A 23070-nucleotide genomic window follows, 5' to 3' on the forward strand; every position below is an offset into this window, starting at 1 on the left:
CAGATTAGCCCTAAAGCCACTTAAGTAACCGCGGAGATGGAGTCCTGCTGCTTTATGAAAATGCATCCTAAGTCCTTGTATGAACAACTCCCATTTACAAAACAGGCAATACTGTGAAAACTGCTTCTGCGTGTGCTTATAATATAACGTATATTTTATATGCATATTTTAAGTAGAGTATATGAAATAATGTCACTTGTAATACTTTGTAATTTACATCCAACACTTTCAGGTGCAAAAGGTTAAAGAAAAAACATATTATTGTTTTCACCTTCACTGGACACGTTTGCAAACAATCACATATGTTTAAGAGATTTTTGTGCCAGCTGTAGTTATACCAAATGATACAATATTTCATAAATAAACTGTCACTTATTCAGCATCTTTATTTAGAGGTGCTAAACAAGAGACTTCTCCCTGCCTAGTGGAACACACATGGAGAGAAAATGTAAGCAATCTAACCCATGGAATAATTTCAGTTCTCAGGTTTAGTTACAAATACAGTCCATCGTTCTTAGTGACTCCTAATGCTTTTAGAAGACAACCTTCATGAATATCTTGAGGCAGAATTGTGCCCTGACTATGGCTAATATTGATTAAACAGCAGCAGTTGGAGTGAGTCATTTGGAGGTTGGACTTTAGTTCACTCTGTGATAGTACATCTTCTGACTATGACTTGGAGAAAACAAGACAAAATGATGAATTTGTTTTTACAAACCTGTATGTAAATATAGGTGTATAATATGCAGTGGTATTTGAAGAGTATGTGTGTATCACAGATATCATAGATGATACAAGTATTTCAAAGGTATTTGCAGAATCTATGCCCCATCCTATTATATATAACTTCATAGAACAGGCTGCTTGATATGCGATTTCAAAATATTTCAAAAAACAGTTTTAAAGAAATAAACTGAATGACAGTTGTAAGCAAAATAAACTGTATTAATTCTGTTCAGCATTAATCTTGATATTTTCACAACTGGAATTATGGAAGAATTTATGCACAGCCTGCTTTTTCTGTTAATTTTGTTTACTGTTTTGCATATAACATGAGAACTGCTCATGAGTCAATTGCTTGCAGGGTTACATTTAATATAAACAGAGCTCTAGCAATTGAATTCATGCAGACTGCCACAACATTTTACCCTTTCTTTCCATCTCCCCAGCATTGGATTCTTCTTCTCACAGGCGTAAGGTTTTACAGAAATCTCCAAGTCCCTCTCTTTCTGAAAAGCCTCTGCGATCTGCATTGTGGAAAGATGAAATGCTGCTGTAGGGGTTGTTACGTTAGAAAAGAGGTTTTCTCGCTGTCTCTATTGTCAAAATTCTTGTGAATTACATGCACTGTAACAAGGCTAGCTCCAGTCTGGATTTAAAGGTGTAATTATAACCCTTGCATGCTATCTGAATGGCGTCCATCCTGAAATGCAATATGTGAGAAAAGTGATGCTTTTCTTCATGTGGTGGCAAAATGGTGAAAGAAAGAGTATTTTTTCAAAAAACAATTTCTTGTGCGATATCCACTCTGCTCATGCAAAATACTTTTTGCCAGTGTTCTTTGTAATACAGAATCATTTTCTGTTTTAATGCCTGCTGAATTTGCAGGTTGAGTTATTATGTGATTGCTCTGGACAGGATGCTGGAGTAACAAGTTTGCATACTCTCAGCAGGGTTTGGAGCAGTGGATGGAAGAGGTGTAAACACGTGTTTGGTTACGAGCATTATTCGTAATTAGAATATGTGTCAAGAAAAATCAGAGAGGACACAGATGGAAAGTAAATGGTTCAACAGTTATATATGACACATTAAAGATTTTTTTTCACTTGGGAATTCAGTATTTGGGTTTAATTTAGTTTGTGTAATTATCTCAGATACTTCGGAGATCATATATCTCTTGGGCTGGACAGAATTAGAAGTACCAGCTGTGATTTTGTGCTCATTTGCACATGCACAACCCACACAGTGTTGTTCCTAGTGGTAACAACCTAATGGTAGTTTTATAGATCTATTGGTGATATGAGTCAACATTTTTTATGGCTGTCATTTTTTCAGGATTAACAGCCAAATCCTCCAGTCTTTTGTTGCACTTAAGGAGTTAAGGGAAATATGGGTCTGCATCCTACTAAAAATCCTAATTCCCATGAACACCCCAGCTTCAGTGGTGAAACCATTTGTACTGTGATTTAACCAATGATTAAATTCATTTCACTGGAGGTGATTGTAGGTATAATAACTGAGGGAGGGAACGCCACAGACATTGTCCCTAATATTTTCTTTTACTGAAAAAATGGATCTTAAAAATCAGAAAATAAAACAGGAAAAACCCATATATTTGCTATCTGTGCTGTTACAGGGGGCAAAATGTGATATACTTCATTTAATTAAAAAGTAGCATCTCTGCCTTGATTTCTGTCTCTGTAAGAGCATTGTCCATGAATACCATGTTGAGTTTTTGAGGTTTAGAAAGATCACACAAAAATCTATTTTATCAAAGAATTTTGCCCACATTTCGAATCTTTGATTAAAGCATATATTCCAAATAATCCCCCTCATTTTCTTGTGAAAGAAAGGCATCATGGTATTTTTCACACATGATTAATCACATGCCTGTTAAAAATAAGTGTCTTAAGTCTGGTGTGAATTTACTTATCCATCATTCATAAGACCCATTTGCACTAGACGGAAGTTTCCTTTATTATCAATTATTTTCTCATCTTCAAGATATTTAGAAGCAGTAGTTGGGTCACTGTGGTATCTTCTTCTCCATACCTGCCTCATTTAGTCAAATTCTTTCTCTCAAACTGTTCAGTGGCTTCTCCAGCCATTGGGTATATTTATTTTTCCTATAGCTCTCTCCCATTTTTCATTTATTCTTTCTGTCATGTGGACCATAGAGCTCATCATAACAAACCCATATCATTCTTACCACTGCCATTGCAAAATCGTCTTCTTGCTACTCCTCCCTGTGGGAACACAAACATCATGTTAACATACTTTTCTGTTGAGCTATGTGACTCCTGTGATTTTGAGACCATTGTGCAAACTCTGCCAGTCAAGACTCCAGTGTCTATTCTCAAGGTCTTACAAGTTTTACTAGTCAAACATTGCAAGTTTTGCTCCTATAACTTTGATTTTTCCGCGCCTTACCTGCATAATGTTTCAATATGTTCAGCTTAACAAGCAATTCAGATTGCTTGGTATAACTGATCAGTCCTAGATATTATTTACTACTTATTGTGTCCTCCACAAATTTCATAAATAGTAATTTTATGTCTCCCACTCTCGCTACATCAGTGAGAGCTGAGCATGCAGAAAAGTATAGTCTATGAAGGGCATGAGTTACAATGAATCATTTGTATGGTGCTATAACGCTCCTTTGTTATTTCCCTCTGCTGATTTTCCAGCTTTTACATTTTGGAGTTTTGTCCTGAAATCAGTAATGGAATGTAAAATGGATTTCACAAGTGAAGGTTGATTTTATTTCAGTCCAAATCCATCATTTATATATCCACTAAATTCTACCACTGCACCATCTGGTAAGGAGACAACAGGGGTGAATTACACATAATGCAGTTATGGTGTGAAAACACAGCCATTTCTGTTATTCATTAGATTGTATTACTAAAATACTTAGTAAAGATTAGAATGTAAATTAATAATCCTTTTCAGTACGCTTATAAAAATATCTCTACACATTTCATAGTATATACATCTTTTAGGAATGTGATTCAGTATTCATTGAAACCATAAAGGATTGACCAAAACAGAATGTCTTTGAGCATCATTCCTGAAATGTAGCTTCCTAACCTCCTTCCTTGCTTCCCTCCCTTCCTCCTATGCTCTTTGCAGCTTTTATTTTTAACCCATTCATTTTAATGATGTATCTACTGAGTATCATCCCTGACACATGATAATATGTAAAACACAGTATTATTTTGTACAGAAGAGACAAAGTTTGAAGTTCATAAATGGAAAGAAGTTGTTTGAAGGTATTGATCAAAACACTTTGGGCTTCAGGGTGCTTATAATGGGTGCTGTAATTTGCAATATTGTATTCTACTTCACGTCCTTCAGTAACCAAATAAGTAAGGTACACAGGTGCTCATACAGATAATGCTGGATACACTTGTTATCTTGCTATTTACACTTCAAAACATATGAGATTTTCCTGATGTTATTCTAAACCAAATTTTCCCATGGGGTATCAGACTGGAATCTGGAAACCTGTATTTTCTAAGGATTTTCTTTAACTTGTCAGAATTTTGGACAGAAGGGTATTGAGCAGTTATGAATAGCTATATGCTTAATTTTCACTTTTGTATTTTTCTATATTCTTAACAGAAACACAGTGCAACCCTGCTGTTATTCTTAAAAATCATATATGCCAGTTTCTGTCATATGCATCCTGTGTTTATCCTCAGCAATTGCTGGTTGCAAGTCAACCAAAGCAAGATGACTATTGCTCAGTAGCATCTTCAACAGTGTCATGATGCAATCCATTTTGAGCATTTTACCTGTCGCACTGACAGAGTGCAGATATTTACTAGTAAAAGAGCAAAAGTGAGTGACTGGGTCACCAAAGTGACCAAAATATGGAACACCTGTATTTCCACATATTTATTTAATTTGAACAGAGCTGTGTATGGGGTAAACACATGAAGATTATTTAAACATAAGATTAACAGAGAAGCTGGACATCTAACATATTAATGGGTTTAGTAATTTTTTTCCATAAATTCATGTACGTTTGTACAAGCGTACCTCCAGATAAATATCATAAGGAAGCCCTACGCTCACTTTCCATATTTATTCAAACCTGTAATGTAAATTATATTCTGCTATATATTAAAAAATCCTGACCTTAAATGTACGTAGTTTATTAGGCTAATGTGAAATACAGAAAATTAGGTTTTATGAGTTAGACCTTAACCATGCAGGGATTTTATGCAGAGACAGATAGCACAGCTCTAAGTATTTAGTAGAAGGAGTCATTGTTAATATCTGTTTCAGCATTTTCATTTGTGAGGGAACAGATTTCCTCACTAAAAGAGACTGGAACAGCGCCTATCACTTTAGGCTTTCATGTGTGAGGTTTACAAGTGAGATTCTGATAAAGAATGCAGTTTGTTTTCCTTGTTTCTGCCTGCTATTGAGAACAAAAAACATTAGATGTAACTAAAAATAAAATAATCGGAAAACATATTGGGATGGGATTTTTGGTGGTTTATTAATTAGTTAATTATTTTTAATAAAATTAAGATTCACTTGTAGATACCTGTGTGTAAAGGGGATTAGTGGAGTGGTGTGGAGGAGGTGAAATGAGAGGTACATGCCTTGGGCCTGCTGAGCGCTATGAGTCTGGATGCTAGGCTGATCACTTGCTTTGATTTTAATAATACTTTGCGAGTTGTTGAGAGGTGACTTGCTTTCTCTGTCTTTGTGTACAGGTCCTTTTAGACTAGATAGACAGACAATGACTGGCGTAAGAGTTTGCTGAAATGATGGTCAGTTATAATTGCTGGCAACCTTTCTGAAGTTGCTTATTTGGAGTTGAGCAGGTCATCCTCCGCTTCCGTAGTTATCCCTCTTCCTACAGATCCAACTCCTATCTTCAAATGGAGGGCATCTGCTTTGAAGCAGAGTAAATTACAATTGTACTATGAATTCAAGAGTGGAAGAAATGGCTATTGATTTTGGCCCTTCTGTAGTAAAACATAGAGTAAAAGTGAAAAATAGTAAAGAGTGAAAAATACCAATTCTTTCAGAGGCCACAGAGCAATGAGCAAGGAAGAGTGGACCTGGGAATACCCTGAGAGTTATAACTGCTCTTGTTAAGAAAATCTCAATATGTCATTGGCTATATCAAGAAAAACAAGAATGTGTGGTGATTTTTCTTCCCATGACAGGGTATACAGACAATACAGAGAGCTTTCTTAGAAATAAAAATAGAATGCTTCTACTAATAAAGAAAGTCTTTGAATCCATGACTGATGTTTGTTTTTTTTTTCCTAAGAAGGGTGAAAGCCTAAGCAGGGTCTTTTCATACTCTGCAGTGATAGTTTTTTCCTGCTCTAATGGATTCAGAGAAGATACTAAGGTGGCAAAAGAAAAAGTACTTAGACTTAATGCTATAAAATTCTTGACCTTGAAAGGCAATGGTCTCTTTATTAGACAAGAAGTTTGATTTTTCAAAATATGAGTAGGCTTTATCTGGCTATATCTCACAAGTATGAAGTGGCTCTTGATTTGAAGCGATTACCTCTCTGAGCCATACGGTTAGGTCATTCTAGTTGCCTTATGCCCATGGACTTCATTTTCAACAGCTGAGGACTCAGCTCACTGAATCTGTTCTTGTTACTGTTGAGGTTAAATTATCTGAAAATAAAAATAGATGTAAAGTTTCACCCAGAAAAGCGTATGTTTGTTTAAATTCTGCTGAGGTTTTTTAGTCATAAATATTGCTGGCCTCGCAAATGAGTTGTGTGGGAGTAGGATTTCTATGTGTCCATATTGTCTGCAGAATAATTGAAAATGATGTATTTTTTAAACTTCATATCACCAAATGTAAATGAAAGATGCATGATAGATTTCATTATCTTGGCTACAGACAAGGCTTTTTTTCTTCTTGGTGTTTTTCCTCAGGCTTGATGCAAATGTATAAATGAGAGGTTGGTATGGAAATTCTTGCCTGATTTTCAGCTTCAGCTGGGAATGTCATAAATGTGAGCCTGTTTGGGTGCATAAGTCCCAGATTCACCCCTTCCCCCCCACTTTATTTTTTTGTCTTCAGGACATACAAAGCATTAAGAGCAAAAATCCAGCCTTTCCATGTTTTCCTGGCAGTTGTTACTTAGAGGGACCATTTGTGTTTGCAAGGCTAAGTCGTCCACTACCTTCGTTTCAACCTTTTTCTTTCTTGCTAATGGCAGGTAAACTTGGCTGTTTTTCTTAGACAGAATGGTGACCTGGGTGATGTGGAGGCTACTTTTTCTATGACAGTTGAACAAAACTGCTAACATGCTTTACAGCATCATTTGAAGAACTAGCATTAATTTAAAGTCTCTGTTGGTCTGGGAACAATGTTGTACATTGCTGGCACAGCTGCAAAAGATTTTCACACTGATACCCTGACTCATCCTGTCCCTTTGCATTTTCATGCATGCCATTTTGCCTTCAGTTTTTGAGGGGTGATTTTTTACTCAGTCTTTCAGAAAATTACTTTACCTAGCAACAGTAAATAAGTCAGATGATGAACAAAGCTAAAGTTACTGCACAGGTTTCATCGTTGCGTCCATGCCTTTTAACAGAGTTTGATGGGCAGAGCTAAGAATATATTTACTTAATGTGAGCTGTAAGTCAATTCAGATATGAATGTTGAGATATTAAGCACATCCTGATCCCTTATGAGCTGTGGAGTTTTGATAGCTGACTCAGGGTTTAGACTATTTAGCATCAGCAGAAGCCTAATATTTACAGCAGAGCTGACATGAAAAGACTCCAACCAGGGATTTCATCAGTTTGCTATTTAAATGTTTGGTATCCACAGGTACCAGGGCCTAAGGCAAGAAAAAGAATTCATCACAGCATCAGTTTTAGAGCCCATTTCATATTCAATCACAGTGTACATCATCATTTATGGAAAAATCAAAACGATTTGAAAGATATATTTTGAAGTTTACTAGGGGAAGCTGTTAAAAATAACTGCAGTATGACCTACAGCATGTAAAGGTATGGAGGGGAAAAAAGGCGCATTTTTTAAGGTGGGTCCCCTGTCCAAACTGTGATGAACTAGAAAGAAATGCTGGGTAACAAATATCTTGGGCCTCAGATTTCTCAAGTCTGTGATTAGAGGATGGCATTTTATAAGTTTGTGGTCCTGTTGTATTTAGACAACAGTTGCTCAACATGGACTCTAATGGAGGGAGCAGAGACAGGCTAACCAAGCACACAAAATTTGTTTGCTTGCTTTTTAAAAGCTGTAAGGTGCAGTATAGTGCCAGAGAAATTTGAAATCCAGAAAGCCCCAAAGCACTTGAAGGCTTTCTTGTAACTTGTAGCTCCAAATGATTATGGAAATATGAGAAAAAAAGCAGGAGTACAAGCAGAGACTGATACGGGACAGAAATTTTTTTAAGAAGCAGCCCCGTGAATAAGAGGTTGGAGGGTAGAAAAGGGATCATCCTGGAAAGGAAGGGAGCACCTTGGCAGGGGAAAAGAGGACAGTGAGCACTGTCATGGAAACAAATGCTTGTTGCAGAGAGATATTTGAGAGGATTTTGCTCCTTCTGGAAATGTAACCAGTGAAGGAAAGGTGTGGGAACAGGAAACCTGCAGTCCCTGAGCACCAGGTAAGGGTCAGAGGTGCTGCAATTTTATAGCATAGTTTAGATCATTATAATTTAAATGAATCCTGGAAATTTTCCAAAGAATTATGACCCTTAGAGCTCTGAGTGACAATAATTTCTTTGGTTTTGTAATTTCTTTTTAAAGAGTTCATGCGATTATTTTATCTAAAAGTAATGTAAGCCCTTAGGGTGGGATTCCCCTTAGCTAACTTCAGACAAACCCAATACAGGCACCTACATCTGTACTATTCACCTGGGACTTTTTGCAGTCAGTGAAGACAGCTGCATATATTCTGGAAGGGATTCTGCTGTTCTAAATCTATTTTAAATGTCTGCCTTAGGATGAGATAAATGATGCCCTAGACCTTTTCTGTCTAAACCCCACCTACACTGTTCACTGCATGCTGTTAAGTAACTCATGCGTATTGATAATTGTTATTTGTCATTTCTTCTGCTTTAGTGAAAGCACTAAAATAGTAGACACAGGGATTGTTCTTGGGAATTTCTTCACTTTTCTCTCAGGCAGAAGTATTCTCACAGCTGTTTGTACTGTCTTCAGGTTTGTGGAATGCTAAGAGAGGAGGAGAGCTTGAGAGAAGGGGATTAAAATAATTAGGCTAGCAAACAGAAATATATGTTAAAAGTTTGCTATGGTTAACAATAATTTATTCAGTTCAAAGCTTTGGAGGGCTAATTCGAATAGTAGTTCTATGGCACAAGCTTCCAGCAGAACTATTTTTTCCCAGATGGTAGGAATATCAGACTATTTCTAGGCAGGGAAGATAATGCTTTAACGTGTAATTATATGGGATCTTTTGGTGACATGCAAAGACTGGCAAAGACAAGATGGGCTGTCAGTAGACAAGTTCTTCACAGAATCACATAACGGTAGCGGTTGGAAGGGACCTCTGGAGATCACCTCGTCCAACCCCCCTGCTTGAGCAGGGACACCCAGAGCAGGGGGCACAGGAACGCGTCGGGTGGGTTTTGAATGTCTCCAGGGAAGGAGACTCCACAGCCTCCCTGGGCAGCCTGTGCCCCTGCTCTGGCACCTGCACAGGAAAGGAGTTTCTTCTCATGTTTAGCTGGAACTTCCTGTGTGCCAATTTGAGCCCGTTGCCCCTTGTCCTGTCGCTGCTCACTATTAAAAAGAGCCTGGCCCCATCATCCTGACACCCAAAGAACTTCCACTCAAACCAGGGTCTCCTTGGTTTGGCAACTAGATCTGATGGGTCCATAGTGTGTGCTGGAGGTTTAGTTATTATGCCAGCTGCTGTGTCTCTTAATCCAATATGTACACAAATTGGAAGTGCAGGATACTCTGTGCAGCTTCTTTTGGCTTTTGAGGACACAGATACAGATAACAAATGACACAAATTTACATCTTCCCTTTCTACGTAATCCATATTCACATCACACCCATATGTTAATTCCTTTGCCACTCTAGGGGCTGTAAGTAGTAAGGTATCAGGGTGTTGGTAGAGGAGCTGATATGAAATGACAGGAGAAGAAATGCACTCCTTATACAAAATACCTGGGGATGGCATGCACCAGGACACAGACTGGAAAGCAGTCACTTGCCAGAAAACAGCCTTTTTAAACAGTGGACCCTTGGTGTAGGCTGGTTGCTTCTCACCTCATTTCAGTTTCAGTGATGGGCTTCTGGATAAACTACGGGTCTAGCTATAGCTCAACAAATGTGAAGACAGGCTCTGAATGAAAAAAGGCAACTTAAGTGTTCTAAAAATCCATAAAAATCAAAGCAAAGCAAAAAAAAACCCCACCAATTAAAGGGCCTTCCAGACCTCAAGACTCACAAACACTAAAACATGGCATTTGTTATATCCTCTTTTAACAGTTAAGGAGAAGCAATAACACAGCAATAAAACGGATTGCAAATTAAATAACCTAAACAAGCTGGGTGAATCTCTGGTCCGATAGAAGTAGTTAATAAAATATTTGCTTAGAAGATAAGAATTTAGACCCGTAAGAGAGTTTTCCGTTTATATTGTATCATCCTTAAAATAACTATGTGAATGATTGCACATTGACATTTTCAACACTTGGTCACTATGGAGAGTGCTGAGATGCAACTGGTACTTGTTTGCCATAAGAATAAGATTGCAAAGCCCAGAACAACCTTTTTTCCTTTAATCTTTGTGATCAAAGGTGGAAGCCCTATTTTATGAATTTGAACTGAAATCTAGTATCTTCTGAAGAACCAATTTAAATCCTTACTGTTTTTAATAATGCTGAAAGGCAGGTCAGGCTAGAAGAGGCAGACCATGCAGTTTATGAGATGACAGGTGGAAAGGTTAAAAAATTAATATTTAAGAAAGTAAGGGAAAGACCCCTAGTTTGCGTGCAGTGGTGCAATGTGAAACCCTTAGAGAGAAACCAAGTGATTTTTCAGCGTGTGATTAAAAAACCCCAAACTCAAACCCTTCGAACATCTGTAGCACAGCACATTTCCCAAGCATGCTGCTGCAAACACATGTGTGATAGACCTGCTTGACATTTTTAGGCCGGGTTTTATTTTTTTATAAATTGCAAAGGCTTCTACCAGGTTTACCCTCTAGGCTCATCTATTCAGATCTGAGAGGAAAAGGTTAGTCAGGAGATGATGTGGAGCAGTAGGTTTTCCTGTAACTCTGGTAGGGAAAAAAAAGGAGAAGATTTTAAAATGTAAGTGAAACACTACCTTGTTACCTGTGCATTTGATGATACTGAGCAAGAGTCTGGCAGTCTCCCTTATGTCAAGGTAAAGTACATGAGTGAGACGTTGTAATGAAGCCTTATTATTTGGACAGTGGTGTTTGGTACAAAATTTACTACACTTCATTTACCAGGACAATTCTCTGAATTATTAACATAACTAAGACAACTTAAGAATGGCTATCACCACTAATGAACAAAGTATATTATTTGAAGCTTTATGCTTGCTTATTGCTTGTCTTTGATTATTCATCAGTTTGCATCTATGGTAGCTCACAATTCATCTGCCGGCGATTAGTGTGAATTAGTGATATTCTGCTGCATGCATGTATTATGTCTGTTTACTGCACTTGCTCGCGATGTGAAAGAGGCCATTGTACAGTCAATTGTCTGATACGTGCCTCTACTATGCACAGCAGTAGAAAAAAGGATAAACATAAAAGTTGTGGATGTACCTTAGCATCTGTCCTGGTTATTGTTTTTATTTTATGAGCCTTAAGGGAAAATCTGTTCAAGAGTTGCCTTTACATTTACTTTTACTGCTAGAAGAAAGGAGATATGGAGAAAGTGATGAATTGTTGTACAATCCAGCTGTCAAAAGGGAAAAGTTGGTAGAGCTCTGTTCTTCCTTTGCACCAATTAACTAATCCTATTGGTGTTGAAAAAAATGGCTATCCACATAAGCCCCTGTTTCTAGTCACTCAATTATTTAAACAACTAAGTTTTGTATTCATTACTTGACTTAATATACTTCATTTTGTAACTGCATACTTTATAGTTTGTGTTGGTTTTTTCATCTGCTTTATTGATAGTCCTGTAAATTTGGGCAAACCTGAGGAATCTTTGTTATAGCACAGATATCAAACCTCCTGTTATATTACTGAAAGGTATTTTCTGTGTTTCCCTTAGACCCCATTGGAACTAATGTCATGCAACTATAAGTGTTACAGCTCCATCCTGGCATGGCACTGATATTAGTCCTTGTCCTGAAGCGTAAGAGTAATGACGTTGAATTAAAATTTTTTGCACACCTTGTATGCTTTATTTGATTAAGGCTTAAAAGAATAAACTTTGATTCCACTAACTGTGTGAGTTACTTCTAGATCCTGGGTATCATATACATTTTATGGCATCATGTACAGCAAGATGATCCCAAATCGGTAGTAAGTGTCTTGATTATATATAATCCTGTGTGCATATGTGTGTACAAAATAGCAAATGCTATTCTTCTCGTTAATTCAAGCTTACATGAAACCTCCCAACATATGTCATTGTCAAGCACAGCCTCACAGAACCTCACAGCAGAGGGAGAGCTGTTACCCTTCAGAGTATAGCCTGGTCCCCTACAGTGGTGCACACAATGGAGTCTTTCTTGCTGTGAAGAAATTTCATCGTACTCTGAGTACCAAATTATCTGGAGGGATATAAGCCTTCTCCCCGCTGTGGGAGGCGGCTCTTGTGGACTTAGCATACTTTTTTTTTTTTTAATTAACTTCACTACATAACACCTGCTGAACACCCAGGGAATGTAGAGGAAGAGAGACAAGTCAAATGTAGCCTTCTGAGCTAGATCAAAGGAAAGAGGGTCGTATGTACCCATTGCACACTGACCGGTCAAAATACTTCACTATTTACAATTAGTATGAACTGTGGCTCCAAAATTCAACTTAGTAACGATTAGTAAATGAGTGTTAAACACCCAGATGTGGAATTTTCCTATTCCTACACTGCTGGACAATTTACTCGGTATGGGTAGCTGATCTTATGCATTTCAAAATTGGCTTAATGTATTTTATTTTAAAATCACTGCATAACAAATTCCGCAACTCTTTGTCACAAAGTCCACTAAACATTAGCAGGAATTTTCAAATTAAAATTGCAGTCACAGCACCTTCAGGTAGGTCTTTTCATCACTTGGTCAGCTGTTTTGTCTGTTGATTCCAACAACAACAACATACAGCTCAGTAAGAAGGAAATTAAATTTCAAATATTGAGTCCCTATAGGGAATGTCTCCTTGTGGCTCCCTTAATCAAAATATGCTCCACTTCAGAAAGGAAATTAAATCAAGGTGGCCAACTTCCCTCCCCTCTCTCTCCCCCCATTTATAAGTAAGCCAGAACTCCACTGATTTATTGAGGAAAAGAGTGATTTCCAAGGGGTAAAAAGTGTATTTGGAACGAATGCACAGTGTACCTTTAAAGCAGAGTGGAAGACTCTTTCTATTCCTGGACAACTCAACTGTAGTAGAAAGTCTTGTTGCAATATTACCAAGGGTGTTATCAATATCCCATGTGCAGGAAGATAAACAGTACCCTTTACAATGTGCTCCAGGACATGAGCTTAACCAGATGAGCTAACACATATGGCAAGAAAGGTATGGATGGCTACAAAGTATGTTTTTTTGACACTTGTGGGGCTCAATGTGTAAAATATGGGGTGCTTTGAATGCCCTTTGCCTTTGAGGGTAACTTGGACGCTCAGTACTCGTTGAGGGAGGGTGACAATAAGTCGCACTCACTGAGCAATCCCAGCGTGGCTCATTCATGAGAAGACAAAGAGGCTGGGAATCAGCTGCCTTGCAGGCTGCATACTAGGTAACTGACCCACAGACAAATTAAAATACCAGGCCTGACTTCTATCCAGATGGTATCCATCCCTCCACAAGTTTTACCTCAGGCTGATAACCACCAGCTGCGTATTAAGCTCTTGTGGATTTTTTTTCCCTTTCACTAATTGCAAGAAGAATCAGGGAAAAATCTCCAACATTTGAAGCAACATTTTCAACTAATTTTGTAAGAGAAGACTCAGATAGGGCAATGAAGTTCAGAAAACAAAAGGTTTTATTGGGTGCTTAATAGAAACATTTAGTGGGAGATCTTTCATATCATACAGGGCAATGAAGTGCCCAACTCCTGCGCATTTTCTGTGGGATTTAGTCACTTAGTTGTCATCTGTGCCTCCAGAGTCCAACCCTTAATATTTTCATTTAAAAGCCAGTTTACTGTTAAAATAGCTCAAATTCATGGCAGGTTTTTATCCAACCAATTCGAAAAACTTAGTTTGAGAATTGTGGCACCTGTTGTCCAGGTTCTGTCCAAAACCATCATTCAAATTAAATTTACCAGTTTTTATTCCCCAGCTTTGGGTGTACACAGGAAAAGGAGACCTATGTCTGTTGATAGGATTAGAAAACTGGAGGCAGACAGGATTTATTTCAAAAATAACCAGCCCATGGGCTGAGAGCTGATCACTGGAAGCCCCGCTTACTTTGTTTAGCTCATTCAGCAGAGCCTGAGCTGGAAGAAGGCAATGTGCAAACACTAGGCTAACGCCTCACAATTAAAACACCACCTAGTGAATCAACAATGAAGCATATGTCTCCCTGTCAAAATAAAATAATTTACTAAACATTACCTTTAGATAATGTGTGCTATACTGTTGGTGACTCATATAAAGTTGGTGATTCAGTGACCTATATGGATCTTGCTATTGTTAGATTGCTAGCTCCAGATTCTTTTAAGTGCCACTCTAACAATATGACTGATTAGGAGAACGAAGCCTTATCAAAATAAAGCTATAAAAGGACTACATTTTGCATGTTTGTTTTGAAAGGCAGGCTGAGTCCTAAATCTGGGGCTTAGCTCAGCATTGAGGTGTCCAATCAACTAATGTTTTGCCCAGTAGCAAAGTGATCTTTGCACTCACCATTGCATATTAGACATGCATCCACAAATACTACAGACCTGCACAGAAGCAATTTAAGGATTGAAAAAATTGGCATCTACCACTTGTGTTTGTGAGATGACTGAAAGAATCCAGTTTACTTTCCCAGCCTCCATGCCACAAAGGAAAAAATCCAACCTGTTCTGGGATTCTCAGAGCGGTTAAAATGAGGACAGGACAGGATGATGGGGGAGGGCAAATGTGTCCGTTACATGTGTGCATGCATATACACATATATTTATCCTTCCTTCTCCCAGTCCTACACAGTAATTGGTAAATTATGACATGGTCACTGCCAGTACAACAGAACCTCAAAGCTGCTACGTATTGCTGCCTGGTGAAATAAAGCTGGGTCAGCTTCTTTACATATTTCTGTAAAATGCTGTACTGGATCTCTTGGTTATTGGAAGAACTGTCTGCATCTTCACCAGATGTATATGTTGTCTTCAGGATTTTTTCTCCTGTGGGTGTCACTCTACGGCACATTGACTTGATTGGGTAAGACAATAGTCTCAATATATTAGCTCAGACTTCTATGCAGAGACAACTGTTTGGGTAATTTTGTGTCAGGAAAGTTTTAATTACACTACTGTCAGCTGGCTCACCTGTTCATGTTCATGTTTAGTCTATGCCGGTTTCCTGGACCTGTCTATCATCACTGAAGAGAGCTAAATCACATTTTGGAGACATTTGTCTTGATATTCTGTCTGAAAATGGAGCACAGACAATTGCCTGACACTAAAGAGATGCTTAAAGTATGTGATATGAGTCTCATTCATAGAGGATACCACACAAAAGGCAGATTTTAGTATATGTTATCTTGCCAACAGATTGTGGCATCTAAAGTGCTCCTCCTAGTAGACCTGAGAGCATTGATGGACAACCTGAATAGCTGCAGTTACAAGATTTCTTGTTGTATACTTTTCAAGAGAGTGGCTAGATGCTGTGAGACAGGCTCACAAACAATAAATTTTTATTGGTATTGTTGAAGAGAAGTGTAACAAGTCACTCAAATTGCTCCATGATGGAAAAAAAGTTCCTTGCAATTCTCCATTTATCCTGAAGCAGAAAATGGCAGTGATCAAAATAAGCAGATTTGTTTCTTATTTTCAATGTTTTACTTCTTAGTGGGGATGCGGAGACACTGAACAACAGGCGCAGGTTTTCCATAAAGGACCACAAAGGTCATCTTTCTTTCATTGTTGTGAAATATAAAGATGCTACAATATCCTGTAGAGCTGGTAGGTTGTGATTACTGCTTACAGACCTAAACACACCTGCTCCAAACTTACCTTTTTATTTTATATAGGAATACGTTTTATATTTATAAAAAATAAGTGTTTATGAGCAGAAGTGAAGGAGCTGAAGAAAGATTTTACACCAAATTAAACCCAGATGTGCTATATTCACAGAGGACATAGCAAAACAGGTTATCACAGGGTAACAGATTTTCATACAACAGCTGATACATGATGGCAGTTCATGTGTGCTTTATATTTCCCCTGGAAAACAGGATGTGATTTATGCAAGCGTAGCTTCTTCAATGAAAGGTGGTTGAGTTAACTCAAATTACCTTTCCTTTTCTGCCTGCAATGTACATGGAGAGTTACAGGAGATCAGCAGATGCATATTAAATTCTTATCCTATCGTAAGGCTTGCGTATTTGAGCTCTTGATTGTTACTTGATATCCCAGGCAAGGCAATGTTTGCTTCTCTGGTAGGCCTGACTGGACTGTTTCTAAAATTGGCAGCTGCCAGTGACTTGAACGGGTTTAAAATTCAAGCTAAAAATGTCCTTTTATGTAAATAAGCAACTTATTTTATATTCTCAGCCATTATCCTCTAGCAAAGTCTGAATGTGTTTGTGAACAACCCATCATTATATCTTTAAAAAAAAATCTCAACATTTGTTTGTTTATGTAACATTTGTTTTAACTGTGTGAATTGTTTATGCTTGGTAGAAAGTGATTGCAAAATCTTAATGATTTTGGATTATTTTGGGGATGTCTATAACAGTGCTGACAGTTGATTCCTCTGTACTTGCACACAGAAGTCACACTGCCTTTCTGTCTTCCTTAGAACAGGGCTACAATTATTAATCTTGATCTGATATCTGATGCTTGTGTTTGAATCTCTAGGGCTATCATTATAGGCATATGAGTCACATCACATCTTGAAGTTTTTGGTTTATTCCACTTGCTGTGGGTAACGCTTGCAGTAAGCTTTTCCATATAATTATAATACTTGCATGGTGTTCCCATGAGCAAAATACTGTACAAATATTAGCTAACTAACCCTTGCAGAACCAATGCACTGTGAGTAAACATTTTGTAATCCTCAGAGGTGAAGGTAGGAGAGAGTGGGAGGAAAAGAACAGATCTCCTCCCTTCCTCTGTAAAGAGCAAGAGAAGTTTTCCCTCCTCTTTCAGATTTACATGAGATGCTTCCCTGTTTCTTGGACTGTGCAACAAAGATCACTTTTTCTGCTTTTGTCGACTTGGACCTTGTCCTTGTTTAACAAGGCAAACAACTGAGGGAAAAGGGAATTGCACAGGAACTGTGCAACTCTCTGGCACGGTTGCCTCCAGAGCAGGAGCACTCACCTCCGTGTCCATTGCACTGCACTTGTCCAGAGCAGTGTATATAGATCTGTTCCTGCCAAAATGCTTTCACTCCAGGTTACATGGGTTTAACATGTTTCCCTGGGTTTTTACAGCTTTTTATAAGCAATCTTTGTTAAGTAAACGCTCCTAGATCCAAATGTCAAAAGGAAAAAGAATGAATTCACATTTGGTTGCTGAAACATGTCCATGATTACCTGAAAGAAAATCTCAGAGGCTGTATGTAAAACTGTATCCTGTCCCCTTCAGATACAAGAGGCACTTTGAATACACAGCGTACTCTTCTGATTTTCAAAGGCAAGCTCCTCTCTTTTGTAAACAGAGCTTGTCTGCGGTAAAGCTGTCCTGCTGCAGGGATCAGTGGGTAACCCCTGGCCCAACACATCAGGAGGACAGATTTTATGTTTTCATCATAGGACCTGAGAGGCATTTATGTTCCTTGTATCTTGGGTGGATGTGGGGATACAGGGAAAATTTCAAGCTCTTCTCTCTCTCTCTGAAGCTTAAAGTTGCTTCTACTGGCCAATGCAATATAAACACAGGGAAGGTAGAACATCTAAACAGATGCATTGAAATGAGCATGATTCCTCATGTGCTTAAAGATAAGTGTGCAGTGATGGTCACAGTGCAATGGCTGAATTACCTGAAGGTCAGAGAGGGAGAACAGCATTTCACATACATGCATTTCTCTGTTTTCTTGTTTCGAGTTTAACAGGCTGCAGTCTGTAGTAGCTGAAAATGAGAAAAACCACTACTCCACAAGGCAGAGATGTTGGGCCAGGGATTGCTGTATCTGTCTATGTATCTATGCCAAACATAGGAAAATATCAAGGAGTTGTTATGTGATATATTTTAAGGGATCAACAAGACGGATGCTGCAGCCACGCAACTCCTACAAGTACTTATGATCCATCAGCTGTCCAACATGTAGGCATCTAATTACAATGGAAAGCACACGTAGATCAGCAAGGCTTGGTCAGATTTTCCAGACTTGGCAGATTTTCCATTAAACTTAGGCTCTGTGTTCACTGCTGTGTGCTGGACCTTTGTCTGCTGTATCCTATTCTCTTCCCAATTAAATCAACCAAGTCATTGTTTTTCTGATGTTGAGTGGGTTATTGAATGAGGCCTCAACTACAGCTTGAGTTGTTATATTTTGCCTCCTTTGCTGCTGAATTCTTTCCTGCTCTGTAAACACATTTATATTATCATGGCCTATAAGACTATCTTGATTCTAAAATAGACAAAACAAACACAGCCTATTTGCCATTTATTATTAGTCTAGTACTTTCTTTAAAATATGAAGGTTAACACTTCAAGTGTTTTCCAATCTTTTGCAGTGGGTCTGCTCCAGAAAGTGCCAGCTGTAAGAATGGCAACAGGAAAAAATGACTCATTTTTGCTTGAAAAGAGTAGTCTCAAAGGACTGCATCACCTGACTATGGTCCTCATTTAAAATCAGGATTATGATAGCAAGGAGAGGAACGCTGAATTATTACAAGGAGTATTTCTGCTGTTAGTTCAGTAGCATTTTGAGCCAAAGGGATATAATATTTGCATCCTTTTGCTGAAATACAGAAAAGACTGTTAGAAAAAGAGAGTTCTGTTAACATCTGCTTTGAGCATTCAAGGCACATCAGCTAATGCCTATGGGATGACATTTGCTCTTGTGTAAAGTACAAGTACAATGTCTCCTCACCACCAGGCTTACATGCGCTAAGATGTACCTATGATTTTTACAGAGTTGCACAATAGTGGATTTTAGCCAATAAGTAAATGATACTAACTGAAGACAGCATCTGTAAAGCTCTGCCTGAGCAAGTAAGTAATGATAAAGACTTCTGCACAAATGCAAATGCCGCACTTGTTGATCAACAAAGTATTGCAAATGCTGCCACAGAATTTGAAAGAATCTGCCCTCTTGCAAAGCCATACCCTCTGAGAAAGAGGTATAACCTTATAATTTGTTGTAGAGATGGACATAAAGGTAGAAATCTGTCATCCTTGTCTTAGAGGCAGCTATTGTATATGTGATCCAGGTGCCACATTTAGCTGCTCTCCCTCTTTGTCCCTCCGCTGCTTTTTGGTTGTGTGGGGCGCAGTCAGCAGGTAGCTACTGCTGCAGCTGTTGCTAGTGGCAATGCTACCATTTATTCTCCCCATGCAGTTGTTGCAGCGCCACCTTAGCAAGAGTTTGAAATGACTTTGTGACAGCAGCTAAGTGTCATGGTCTTCTAAACTACAAAATTAAGTAAGTGGATTTAAAGCAGGTGGCTTAAATCCTTTACTGGGGACCATGATGAAAGGAAGTGCCTTGACAGATTTGTCTTGACAGGGCTGTCCTGGTGATCGGCATCCTGAGGTATTGCTGGTGTTGCAGCTTGCTAGGACCTGAAATTTCACATTTTAACACATACTTGACTAATTTTAGACTTCTGAGCATTTGACAGTGAACACTATAAGAAGAGGCAGTGGGAGAATCAGCTCCTAATCGACCAGTGATCCTGGTCATTGATGCTGGCAGGTTGTAAAGGACAGAGAAGACCTTTGTAAGGGAGACACTTGTCTCGCTGCCGAAGTTGAGAGCTACATGTTGAATGATGATAGAGAGAGTTTGAAGAGAGGTTTGTCTCTCTTGTAAAGGGTTGGATGCTGCCCCGGAGAGCTGCTGCTTCTCTCTATCTGCATCATAGAATGGGCACAATGATGCTGGTCAGATCAATAAATCTTACCTAATGTTAAGCTATTAAAAGTTATACTTGTCATGTAGGCTCCCTCTCTATTCAGTGGAGACAGAAATACCCCTCCAGATAACTATTTGTTCCAGGTGTCCAGGTGTAAAGCAAGAATAATACTAGCCTAATCAGAGTGGAGCACTCTGAAGGTTTTTTTTCATGCAGGAGAGAGGTTTCCATACACCTGTCATGAGCTCCATACATAAACCAATAGGAAAGATAACAATTTAGTCTTTGGTCCTGTTTTTGCAAGGTGAGCTGGGTCACAGACTGGATTACAGCAGTAAAAAAAAATTGCAGAGCAATGCTTTGAGTAATTGTCATTCTTTTTGTACATGAAATTAAATAGGTGTCCCATGGGGAAAAAAGGAGTACATGACCAGGTACTTATCATCATGCATGCACACAGAAAGGCTTAATTGGAATTCCAGAGAAAACAACAGTTCTGATATTTCCTTGCACATAAGGACTTATTTTGCAATGTCAGTATCTACCTCACTCCCTTTTTTAATGGGAATATGTTATTTTTTCACTCTCCATGTGCCTAGGAAGGCTTTAATATCAAGAGCTACAGGCAACAGTATGTGAGTTGTAGCAACGGATTTGGTGGCTGACTTAGAATCATAGAATCGTAGAATCATTAAGGTTGGAAAAGACCTCTAGGATCATCGAGTCCAACCATCTGCCCAACACCACCATGCCTCCTAAACCATGTCCTGAAGTGCCACGTCTACATGTTTTTTTAACACCACCAGGGATGGAGACTCCACCACCTCCCTGGGCATCCTGTTCCAATGCCTGACCACTCTTTCAGTAAAGGAATTTTTCCTAATATCCAGTCTAAACCTCCCCTGGTGCAACTTGAGGCCATTCCCTCTCATTCTATCACTAGTAACTTGGGAGAAGAGACCAACACCCACCTCGCTACAACCTCCTTTCAGGTAGTTGTAGAGAGTGATAAGGTCTCCCCTCAGCCTCCTCTTCTCCAGGCTAAAAAACCCCAATTCCCTCAACCTCTCATCATAAGACCTGTGATTTAGACCCTTCACCAGCTTTGTTGCCCTTCTTCAGTCATGGTCCAGCACCTCAACGTCTTTCTTGTAGTGATGGGCCCAAAACTGAACACAGCATTCAAGGTGCAGCCTCACTGGTGCCAAGTATAGGGGCATGATCATTTCCCTCCTCCTGCTGGCCAGTAATCATGCCAAAGGTTGAAACTGGTGTCATACTTTGAGTGTGGGAGTAAACACAGAGAAAAAAAAAAAAGAGTGATCGAGAAACATGCATAGGTACCTGGAATAAAATGTTCTACCAGAAAGTGACAAAAATTGCTAATAGATGTGTAAACCTGAAGGCTGACAGGCAGCAAACTTGGAAAATGTGAGAGGCATTAGGAAAGCATCACTTCTCTCATTAAGCCTGATGAAGATTTTCCTGTGCTACCAGTTTAGGCTTTATGCAACAAAGCTAGAGTTACTTCCTACCCTAGAAAAATTAATGTTCTATGAAACCTGCTGTTGTTTTAGGATTTTCCTATTAAAGTGGCATGAAATGCTCTTACATCATTTTAATAAAACAAACAAATGTTGGACCAATTTATTTTCGATACTTGTCACCAACTGTTTCTGTAAATTGTAGAAAGGGGAAATGATATTTTGTAAAACTATCTGATACAGCGAGAATCTGGCAAATGTGTTTCTGAATGAACCCTGCCCTTCAGTTCTTGAGTGTTACCATTAACAAGACACTCTGCCTTTGGACAAACCTTGGAAATTCATCTTCTCCCACCTAGGAAGGGCCTATGGCAAAAGAGAGGTATGTGTTTATAAGCCTTTTGTTGTGTCTGTCTTGTACATTGGTTTGCAGTGCCTGGAGGATCTAATCCTACTGCTGGATCTTTGCAGGAGAATCGGTGAGCTTGTGGGAGAAATGGTACTGATGGCCATCGGTGGAGCTGTACATGATCTGTAGACTCCTGCACAAGTTTATTACCTGTTACAGATCTCAAATTAGCCTGTGATTTGTCTTTCATATGAAGAAGTTTTCCGTCTGTTATTGGCTTGTGCAGGTATTCATCTGGTCTTGATGAAGGGTGTTTCTAACTGAAGTCCTCTCAGTGCACACTGGCTATTTCAGTGTTTACAAATAGAATGGGACAGCTTGCTTTGAAAATGATTCCTAGGGATTTCCTCTGGAGCCTTCGGTGATGATAGAAAAGAGCCTGATTGTCTTTACAGAGTTTATTACACTGTATGTACACATACATACAACCTAGCTTAAGCCTCTCCTGTCAAACTGGTAGGGTCAGTCACGGCAGGGTGAGCACAGGCACTGGACATACTGCACACACATACTGGACCAGCATACAGGATGGTTAGCTTCTCTTTTGTTGTAGCATAACCATTTTACCTAGTTACAGTCCTGTGATGTTTGTTTCCCAGGAACTCCAGAGAATATTATTCACTAGGATGTTTTTTAACCTCAGTTCCACCATTGTTCAAAAAGACTCCCCATTTAAAAGAGAAAAATGGGTTTCAACAATAACAAGGACCACAATGTATATTTTTAAGAGAGCACATCTGAGTTACAGTGTGAACAAATGATCTGAAAAGCTAGGATTAATACTATCGCTGCTAAGCTTTCTTGTCTTTTCCTTATTTGATATCAGTAGCTCTTGCAGCGTATTATCTCCCCCTGAATTAATGTCTGCTGGAGGTCCTAGCTTCTTGCCCATGGAGGAAGTTTGTGTAAACCTTCCGTTGAAGGCCTCCAGCGTCAGGTAAAAGGTAACCTTGCCATAATTTTTCATTTAACATATACCTAGAGTGTTTCTATTTTGTGCATAAAAGTGAAATCCCTCTGTGCCCAGCAGGTGGTGATGTCCTTGCTGAATACTTTGCTTTCACAATGACGTCATCGGTTCTCTT

Source organism: Phalacrocorax carbo, chromosome 1 (genome assembly GCF_963921805.1).
Source record: "Phalacrocorax carbo chromosome 1, bPhaCar2.1, whole genome shotgun sequence".
Lineage (NCBI taxonomy): Eukaryota > Metazoa > Chordata > Aves > Suliformes > Phalacrocoracidae > Phalacrocorax > Phalacrocorax carbo.